Genomic DNA, 12,343 nt, shown 5'->3' with positions numbered 1-12,343 from the left:
TTCTTAAGAGCATAAAGATATAGCTAAATACTTATATACCTTTAAGAAGCCTAAGGGATTAATTTATTTATAATAATAATAATTTAAGAAAAAAATACTTTTTTTTTATATAAAAATAATATCTTTAAAATTAGCTAAAATAAAATTATAATTTACCCCTATTAATAATAAACAACCTAGAGATATAAAAAAGGTTAATTAAATTATATTACTTTAATAATAGCTATAAGGGTAAAGAAATAACTTATAACCTTATAAAGAAAAAATATTTCTAAGATAATATATAAAACTAAGTCTTTAAAGTAATATAATATTACCTTATTTATTAAGCCTATACTCTTTAGAGGCTATTAAAGGCTATTTAGTATATTAAATTATTTAATCTTATAATTAAGTTTTATTTTAATTAGTAATATATATTATTAACCTAAGGATTTAAGTACCTTGCAGAGGTAAAATATAATATAATAAAATAAGTAAAAGTAATTCTTTTAAAGAAGATTATAATTAAAATAATAAGGCGCTTTATAATTAATTTTATTTATTAATTTAATATAACTTTTATAATAATTATAAATAATAGATTTAAATTTATGAAAAAATTCTTATTTTTACTTAAGCAATTAAAAACTTTATATATTATTATATTCTTATATAACCTTAAAGCTAATAATATTAATAAAAAAAGATATTATTTTATCTTAATAGCTTTAAGGAAGGTAAAAAATAATAAAGAATAAAAATAATATAATAATTTAAAAAAAGTATTTTTTATTAATAAAATAGCTATAAAAGCGCTATATAGATATTTCCCTTTTTATTTTATCTATAGGTAAGAGTTAATATACCCTTTAGAGGTTAATCTTCTTACTTAGTAATTAATTAATTAAGATAAAATATTAATAGCTAAAGATTTAATCCTTATAAGGATTAAGATCTTTAAAAAGAAAAATATAAATATAAAAGTAATATAAGAAATAATTAATATATTTAAAGTAAAAGTTATAAAGAAATAAAATAATAAAAATAACTATAGGTTAATAAAAATCCCTCTAAAGGTTAAGGACTTAATACTAAGGTTTAATATCTCTTAATTAAATAATATATTAATAAAGATAAAAATAATATATAAGTAATATAACTTATTTTATATATTTAAATTTTATAATAAGGTAAATTCTTATAAGCTTAAGATATTTAATAATTATAAGATTATTAAATTTCTTTATAGGGATTACTTAAAGAAGTTTATAAAGGATAAAAATAGCTAATAAGAAGAAGAGTTAAATAAAGAGGAGGTCTTAAAAAAGCTTAAGGTAAAAAAAAAAGCTTAGGGGGTAATAATAAAGAAGAAAATATATAAATAATAAGAAGTAAAAAGGCAATAAATGATTAAATAATAAATTAAGGAAGTAAAGATAAAAGTAAGAAAAAAGATAATAAGAAAAAGAATATTAATAGGAAGAGTAAGAAATTATATCTAAGAAGAAAGACTTTAATATATATAGAAGTATAACTTCGAGGCCTTATTACTAAGTAAGCTACTTAATATAAGAGCCTTTAAAATAAAATAAAAAAAAAGAGAGGTAATATTAAAAACCTATAAAGACCTTTAGGTTTTTAATAAGAGAGGAAAAAATAAAAAAGAAAGTTTTAATATTATAATATAATTATTATAATTTTTAATAAATCTATATATTTATTTAATAAGAGATATTTAAATTATTTAATTAAATATTAGAGATATAACTTAATATATAAAAGATATTATCTAAGATAAATAATATATAATAGGAAATAGCTATAGTATAATTTATAATAATTTAGATATAATATTTAAATTTATTATTTATTATTTATTAAGAAATATGCTTAATATAAAGCTTATATAAAAATAATTAAAGCTAAATAAAAGACTTAATAAGAAAATCAAAAATAAATAAAAGTAAATAATTAATTAAAGATAATTATAGATATAGAGTTAAATCTTATTATTAATTAAATAAAAATAATAATATTTTATTATACTTAAAATTTATCCCTTAATAAGAAAGCTCTTAAGACTTAAAATCTACCCTCTATTAAAACCTAGAAGGGTTAGTTTTCTTATTAAGAGCTAATTAATATATCCCTTAGAGAAACTAATACTCTTATTTATAATTCTTATTTTTAAAAAGATATAAATAAGAAATATATAAATAAGATACCTAATTTAATAAATTAATTTTAATCTTATTAAATAAATCCTTTAAAATATCTTTCCCTTATAAAGCTTAATCTTATTTTTAATTCCTATCCTTAGAAAGGTATAAAAAAGAAATATATAAATAAGATACTTAATTTAATTAATTAATTTTAGCCTTATTGAATAAATCCTTTAAAATATTATTCTCTTATAAAAGTTAATCTAAGGGACTTTTAATAATAGATTTTAGCTAATACCTAAGTAAAAACTCTTACTTATAAGCCTTTTAGTATTAAATATAATTAATATATTTTTTATTTATAAAACCCTTAATAAAAATATAAAATAAGAAAAAATAAAATATATATTTCTTATTTTAATTAATATTAATTAAGTAAGACTAGTAATAATATTAATAAAAAATAAGGTTATAAAACTTAAAGAGAGTAATTTTAAGAGCTTTTTAATATTTTAAGTAAGTAATTAATTACTTATAGAATTATCTATAAAAATAAGTAAAATTTATAGAGATATAAATACTTTAAAAGAAATAACTTAATATTAATAAAATAAGCTCTCTTATAATTATATTAGGGGAGCTATAGCGCTTAAAGAAATATTTTATAATAACTTTTAGCTTTTTATAGCTTATATTATTAAAAATAAGCTTAATATATAAAAAGAAATTATTTTTATTAAGAATAATATAAAAATAAATCTAAACCTTAAGATATTTATAGACTTATTTAATTATTTAATTAAAAAGATTATTAAGAGTAGAGAGGATATAAAAATAAGCCCTAAGGAAATTAATTATTTAGGCTTTTATAAGAGTTGCCTTAAATGTATTATAATTATTTTATTAAGAGGAAATATATTTTTAAAAATTAATATAAAAAAGCTAATATTAAATAAGAGTTTAAATATTAAAAAAGATATTGTATTACTTATTAGTAAAAATCTTATAGAGAGTCTATATAAATATAATTAATTAATTAATTAAAAGTATAAATAAAAGTAATAAAATTAAAAAACAAAATAAATAAATAAGTATATAAAAATTATATATATATATAAGATTAAAATATATAAAAAAAAAAAATAATATATTTAAGTAATCTCTATATAAAAGGCTATAATATATAATTATCCTTTATATATATTAAAGAAATAAAATAAATTCTTAATAGAGAAATAATATATTAGTCTTTTTTTATATTTTCTATATTAATTTATATTTATTTATTATTTTTAAGGCATAAAGATATAAGCCCTCTTTTATTTATAATTACTTATATTAATTATTTAATTAAAATATAAGGCCTCTTTTTATTTATTTAAGAATATATATTAGTTCCTTTTAATAAAATAAGGCTTTTTATTTAATAATAATAAGACTAATATAAATTAATAATTAATCTTAAAATTAATTTCTTTTTATATTTTAAAACTAATAAGCTTAAAAGACTAATTAATTACCTTTTTATTTAATTATATAAAATCTAATTATATAATAGCTATATATTATATATATTATATATAAATTATTAGAAAAGACCTCCTTATAATAATAATATTATATATTAAGTATGTTTTAAACCTTTATAATATTTTTAATTATATAATTAAGTATTTTTTTTATTTTTATTAAATACTTATAATTTATAAAAAAAAGGAAAATAGCCTACTTAGTAGCTTAAATTAATTACTTTAAAGAAATAAAAAGCTTTCTTAAGAAAAATAAAACTAGTCTTAATAGTATTAAAAAAATTATATAACTCTAAGTAATTACCTTTTTTTTAACTATAATAAGATTAAGATTATTAAGACCTTATTACCTTTAAATATATTAAGTTATTAAATAATTATTATTTAATTAAATAAAAGCTTAAAAAAGATAAGCTCTAATAGTATTAGTTTAATAATTTTATTTATAATATATTATAAGGGAAGTATATATTAATTTTATAGCGCTTATATTAAGATCTAAAGAAAAATAAAAAGATATTTCTTAATAATTTAATCTTATTAATACTATAAAGACTTAAAATAGCCTTAAGAGAATTATTATAATTATATAATATAATATGAATATTTAAATATAAAAGCTAAAATAGTAGTTTTATTAAAAAGAGCTTTTATTTTATTTTCTTAATAATTATAAAAAAGTTTTAATAAAATATAATATAGGTTTTAAAGGGATTTAAAGGTAATATAAAGCCTATAAATAAAGATTTTTTATAAGATTTTTTAAGTTTAAATATAATAAATATTATATTATATTTATATTATATAAATTTAAAGATAACTTTTATTATTTTAATACTTATTTTAATTTTTAATTTTATAAAATAATAAATATATATATATATATATATATATAATTTTTCTAATATTTCTTCTCTTTTTTAAACCCTTAAAGGACTTATAAGAATAACCTTATATAAATTAGCTATAATTTACCCTCTTATAGCCTTAAATATTAGTAAAAATAGAGAGGTACTCTTATAATTATATAATTTATTAATTTATAATTAATTAATAAACTTATAAACTAAGAAAAAAAAGCTTAAAAATATTTTATATAATAACTTTAAAGGGATTTAAGGTATTTATTAAATTATAATTTTTAATAAGCTAAGAATTAAAAATAATTATTTTTAATATAAGTATACTTATAATAAGGTTATTATAAAGTAATAAGCTTTTTATATAAACTTAATTAATTATAGTTTAATTAAATTTACTTAAAAAATACCCTAAGATTAGCTTTATATTTATAATAATTATATATATTCCTAAGGGATAAACTAGTTATATTAGATTTATATTAATAAATAAGACTAATTATACTATACTTAAATAAAAAGAAGGGTTATTATATCTAGTAATATACTTAAAGGTATTAAATATAACTAAGTTATATTAATAACTAAGGTAAATACTATATAAGAAATATAATAAATATATCTTATATATTTTATATAATAAGGCAGATTATAATAGATTATAACTTATAGGGCTTAAGCTATTATAATCTTACTTAATAAATTAAAGGGGATTATAGCCTATAGGGCATAATTTATCTTAATTTATTAATAATTAATAAGATAAGGTAAGTACTCCTTATTATATAGCCTAGAGGTTTCTTAGGCTATAATAATATTAACTAGGGAGGATATATATTAATAGATATAAGAGATATTAGCTATATTAATAATTAATAATCTTATTACTTAATCTTAATTCCCTAGGTTAATTTAAGTAATATAATAAAGTTTCTTTAAGGGCTAGGGCTATTTATAGTCCTTAACTCTAAAGTTATATTTCTTAACCTCCTTATATAATTAATTAAAAAATATATTAACTAAAGGGTAAAAATTATAAATACTTTTCTTATTTATTAAGAGGGTATAATTATTTTATATAATAATAATAAACCTAACTTAATAGTAAAAAAATTAATAAAGAAATTAGTTAGCCTAAGACCTAAGGTTTAAAAATAAAGTAATAAATCCTTAATTGTTATACCCTTTAATAAGAAAGATTAGCCTTAGACTCTAAGTAAGCCCCTTAAGAGTTTATTTCTAAGGACCTTAAAGTAGCTATAACCTTTATTAAATAATAGCTCTAAGTATTAATAAACTAAAAGCCCTTTTTTATCTAAAGATATAAAAGATATAATTATAAGATAAAAATTATTAAGTTTATCTAATTAAATAATAATTAATTATATACAAGGCTAAATTAAAGATAAATACCTTTATATTATTAAAGAAAGACCTTATATTTAGAATCTTAAAAATATTATTTACTTAAATTATAAGATTAATAAGGAAATTATATTAAAATTAAAGATAATTAAGGTAAAAATAAAAATTATATTAATTAACCTAGGGAAAAAAAGCTAGCTTAATATAATATATAATTAACTTTTATAGTAATTATTAATTAATAATTATATTACTTATTTCTCTAATAAGATAATAAGATCTTTATAATAAAATAAGCTTTTAGTTATTATTACTTAGCCTTAGATATTTATTATAATATTATAATAGAGCTAAGATAAAAAAATAAAAAAAGCATAAAAAATAAAAATACTTAATTAATTAATCTAAGGTAGCTATATAGTTAATATAGCACTAAATAAGGTATAATAGGAATAATAAGTTAGGGGAAATAGGTGCTAAGCCGTTTTAGGCCATTGGGCAATTTCTTATATATAAAAAAGGAGTCAGAGGCCTTAGACCTTCAACCATTATTATCTTCTTCAGGGTTAATTCAGGAATAGGAGAGCTTTAGGCTTTCTTCCTAAAAATAACCCTTATTACTTTTAATTAATCAATTGCCTATATTGTTTTATATAATATTTAGTCTACAAAGAAGTATGTGAAATCCCTCTTTTAAAAGTTATATAAAGAAAAATTATATTCCAAGTTTCAGCTATAGATGGTATTACGACCCTCGCGGCTATATCACGTGGTCTCTATAAATCCCAAGTCCTAAACCACTAATCATAATAAGACTAATATACTAAGGACTAATATTATTCCTAGATTATATCGGTCCTAGAATAATATTACGCTTACTTGCGATTAGCTTTACTTAAGGAAGTTAAAATATATAAAATATACTTATTATACTTTCTTATATAATAGCTATAATAGCTATTAATATAACTTAGTTATATTTAATACCTTTAAGTATATTACTAGATATAACTTATATTTATTATTACTTAGACTATGCCTAGTATTTTCTCTTAATATAAACCTAATATAACTAATTTATCCCTTAGGAAATATATAATTATTATATATTAATAGCTCTTATTTAGTAATATATTATATACTCTAAGTAATACTATTACTATAGCGCCTAATATTAGATCCCCTTTTACCTCTTATAGTAAGCTATTAGTTACCCCCTAATAGGGATAGCCCGCGACTAAGCTAGAGGAACCTAATATCCTAATAGATATAAATAATAATAATAAGGAATATATTATCTTAGCCTTATATAAGAATAAAGTCTAGAAACTTAGAAATAAATATAATTACCTAACTACTTAATATAATAACCTCCTAGATAATATATATAATAATACTAAGATTACTTAAAAATAATTAATAAATATAAAGGTATTTATAAATAATATATAAGAATATTTTTATTAAGCTATAAAATAATAATAATAATAATATTAATAAATAATTAATAAATAATAAAATTAAATTAATTAACTTATTATACTCTAAGCCTAGTAAAATAACTTAATATAATAATAAGTCTATAATCTTAGTAACTTAATATTTAAATATAATACTACTAGTATAACCTATAAAGATATTAGCGAGATTATTAAACCTAAGGACCTAGAATTATTTAATAAATAAGCTATTTATATTAAGATATTCTTTATATCCCTTAGGGTATATTAATAATATTTCCCTACCTAGATAATAAGTACTAAAAGTAAGGTTTTATATACTAATAGATATCTTATAGGTAGCGCACTTACTTAGTTTAAGCCTAAGCTATATAACTTTCTTAGAAATAAACCTACTAAAGAAACTTAACTCCTTTTTGCGAAGTATAAAAACTTTAAAGATATAATTAAATAGAACTTTAAAATTATTAATAAAAAATAATAGGCTATATAGAAACTTAAAAACCTATAATAAATAAAGGCTACCTTAACCTATATAGCTAAATTTATATAAATTACCTTATTCCTTAACTAAGGAATAAATACCCTCTAAATTATATTTTATAAAAGACTTAAGGATAAGGTAAAAAATAAACTCTATAAAATAGAAAAACCTAATAACCTCTAGGACTATATTAATATAGCTATTAAAATTAATAACTAATAGTTTAAGTAATATATAGAGAAATTTAATAAAGGATAAATCTAAGGCAATAAGAATAATACTAATTAGTCCTAGAAGTAGGAATAAGCCAAGGGCAATATATCTTATAAAACCCATATAGGACCTATAGAACTTAGAGTAACTTAAAAGGATAATAAGGGCATTAAGTATTATTATTACTATAAGAAAAGCTATAAGGCTAATAAATATAAGAAAAAATAATAAGATATCTAGGAAAAACGCTATAAGCCCCGCGAATAATAACCCCTCCCAGAAGGTAAGAAATAAGTAAGATTTACCTAAGTAAATACTAAGCTATAAATAGCTATTTATACTACTAAAATACTTAGAATAAGATAAAAGGGATATAATAAGACTAATATCTAACTAGATAAGTTAGATATACCGCATAACTAAGTATACCTCTTAGAGGAATAAATAAAAGGCAACTATATAATTAATAATATCACAAAGGAATAACTCTATAGACTAGCTAAACCTTAAAAAACTAACTAATTATATATCATAGACTATATAAAATAGAAGCTGCTACTAAAGCTAAAAGCTAATAGAAATATAAACCCTAGGCAATAGACTATCGCCGTAATTAGATACGCCGAATGTAAGCTAGAAACCTTAATAGCATTAACCTCTACTTAGCAACCGCTACTAACAGCGAATAAATAAGCTAACTTCTAGGAAGCCACTATAAAAGGCTTCCCCTACGAGAAGTAGATCATAAGATATAAGAGAAAGGGATAAATTTTAGTACTCGCTATAATCTACTAAAGGGACTATGGATAAAACGATCCTATATAATATAACTATACCCTATGCCCCCGATACTAAGTTAAGGCATCCTAGGAGTATAATAAGATCTATAAATAATAAAAGGCAAATTAATAAGACAAACTACTACGTAATAATTAGATCGCTAAAATAAATAATAGTAATATTAACTAAACTAAGTTTAAACACGATGCCTAGAAACTATAGAAAGAACTATAATAGGAATACTTTAGGAGGCCCTAGAAGAGTAATAAAGAGCTATAAAAAAAAGAAAACTAGCCCTAACTATATAATAAATATAATAATAAATACTAAAATAACCTACGAGAAAGGTATATTTAGACTATATAAGAATATATAAATATAGTAAATAAGTAAGAAATTTATATCTAAGCCTACTATAGGGAATTAGCTAAAAACCCTTAATACCTAAAAGTATCTTTTAACCCATAGGATAATATAAAAATATACCTAATATACTAGGAATATATTAGTATTTCTTAAATATTATACTAATATTATTAATATAAAACCCACCGGAGGGAAAAATAAAAACAAAACTATTTCCCTATTATATTATTATACTAACCAAATAATAAACCCTACCTATAATATAAGACAAAGGGTTATAAGGTAGTATACTAATATAAATTAATCGGCGTCGCAAATATATAATACTCCTTAGAACTCTACTACGCTATTTAAGAGAAAAAACAAATTACTTATAAAATTAAGGACTAATAAAAAATAATTAGCTAAGAAGATAAGAAAGACCCTAGAGCTAGATAAGAATAGTAATACTAGGACTAGCTATATAGCTAAGATGATATATATAACTATAAAGCCTATATAAATAGTAAATACAAATTTAATTATTTTAGCTATATAATATTAAAAAACTAAATAGCTTATCCGATATAGGGTAATAGATAGATAAACATAGGAATATATTACCCTAGAAGGCCCTATACTTTATAAATAGAGTATATAAGTAATATTACCTAGAACTAAAAGCATAAATCAAGGGAGAATAATTAAATACTTTAATAGATAATAGAGCTAAGTAGAATTACTTTAACTTAATAATAGTAAATAGGCTTAAGCTATTATAGAGATATAAATAAATATCTTACTTAGTTATTAACCTAAAAAAAACCCCTTTTAATTATAATAATAATATTATTAATAATAAGATTAATTACCTTAAAGTTTTTATTAAAAAAAAAAACTAAAAGATATTATTTAATATTATACTAAATAAGTAATATAATCTTATACTTAGGTACTTATAGTTATACTAATTTAATTTATATTTTAATTAGAGAATTAGCTAAGTGCTTTTTTTTAATAATAAAATACCCTTTATATTAAATAATAACTTAGATATAAAATCTTAAACTTTTATTAGAGATATTAAAGAAGTTAGGTAGAGATAAATATAAGATACCTTTTTACCTAAAGGGATATAATATAAATATTATAATAAATAAAAATAATAAAACTAATAAATAATTATATATATTATATAATAATTTTATAAATTAAAAGAAAACCTTAAGTAAACTAAGAAGATATTAAAAGAAAAATAACTTAAGAATATTCTATTATAATATTATATCTATAAGAAACTTTTTATAAAAAAACTTAAAATAAGTCTATTAAAATATATATATTATAACCTTAAAATTAAGTTTATTAATAAGAAATAACCTAGCTTTAATAAACTCTACCTACTTAATAAAGCATAATTATTAATATTAAAAAAAATATATTAAAGATATATTATAAAAAAGATATATTAAGGAAAATAAGTTATTTATTAAATATCTTATTATATTTATCTTAAAAAAAAATAAAAAGCTCTAACTCTATATTAACTTTAGAATATTTAATATTATTATAATTAAAAATTATATATTACTACCCCTTATTAATAAGTTAAAAAATTAACTTTTTAAGATAAAATACTTTATAGTATTTAACCTTAAAGGAGCCTATAATATTATCTAAATTAAAAAAAAATATAAATAAAAAACCGCTTTTTATACTAAATATAAACTATTTAAGGACCTAATTATACCTTTTAGACTTATTAATATACTTATTATATTTTAATAAATAATTAATAATATATTATAAGAATATCTAGATATATTTATTATATATTACTTAGATAATATTTTTATTTTCTTTAAAATAAAAGAAAAATATATAAAATATATCTATAAGGTATTATAAATACTATAAGATACTAAGTTATTAATAAAACTTAAAAAAAATAAATTTTATATCTTAGAAGTAGAATTCCTTAGATATATTATCTTATATAATAAGATATATATAAACCTTAAAAAGATCTTAATAATTAGGGATTAAAAAGAATTAATAAATATTAAGAAAATATAAGCCTTTCTTAGCTTTATTAATTACTACTATAAATTCCTTTAATACTTTAAGAAAATTATTATATTATTAATTAACCTTATAAAAAAAAATAAAATATTTATATTTAGGGATAAGATAAAAAAAGCCTTTAATATAATTAAGGAACTTATCCTAAGTAAACTAATACTTAACATATTTAATTTATCTTAATAAATTAAACTTAAAATAAATACCTTAGACTTTATATTAGGCGCTTAGATTAAATAATAAAATAATAAAAGACTTTTATATCTTATTATATTTTATTCTTATAAATTATATAGAGTAAAACTTAATTACTTTATTTATAATAAAGAATTCCTTATAATAATTAATACCTTTAAGGAATTTTAATATTATCTCCTTAGAAATAAATATTAAATTAAGATATATATAAATTATAAAAATATTATTTATTTTATAAAAACCTAAGAACTTAATAAATAATAACTATAATATATTAAATATCTTTTAAAATTTAATTATATTATTATTTGTATTAAAAAAATAAAAAATAATAAAATAAATATTATTAATTAATAACCTAACCTAAATACTAAAAAGATTAAAATAAAAAAATAATTCCTATAGTTTATATAAAAAGAATACCTAAAATAATAAATAATTACTTATATTAAGTAATAAATATTATTATATTACTTAATAAATAAATAAAAAAATAAAATTATTATTAATAATACCTTTAGAAAACTTAAGAGACTTAAAAGCTACCTTAACTATAAAATATATTATAATAATATATAGCTAGGAGATAAGAACTTATTAAAATTATATAAATATAACTAAGTTATAAGGATATCTTATATTATTATTAGAAGTACCTATATAATAAAATAAGAAAATTAACTCTTAAAATAAATCTAAAAATATAATATATAATTCCTAGATAATAAGAAAACTAATAAATAATAAGTCTTAGATAAACTATATTATAAACTTATATATAAAATATATAATTACCTATTATATAAATACTAAGGAATTAATAAAACCCTAGAGTAAATTAAAATAATATTTATATTCCCTAATATAAAAAAAATAATTATAA

The sequence above is a fragment of the Fusarium falciforme genome, chromosome 6 (assembly GCF_026873545.1).
Source record: "Fusarium falciforme chromosome 6, complete sequence".
NCBI classification, from domain to species: Eukaryota; Fungi; Ascomycota; class Sordariomycetes; order Hypocreales; family Nectriaceae; genus Fusarium; species Fusarium falciforme.
Note: the sequence above shows the minus strand (reverse complement) of the source record.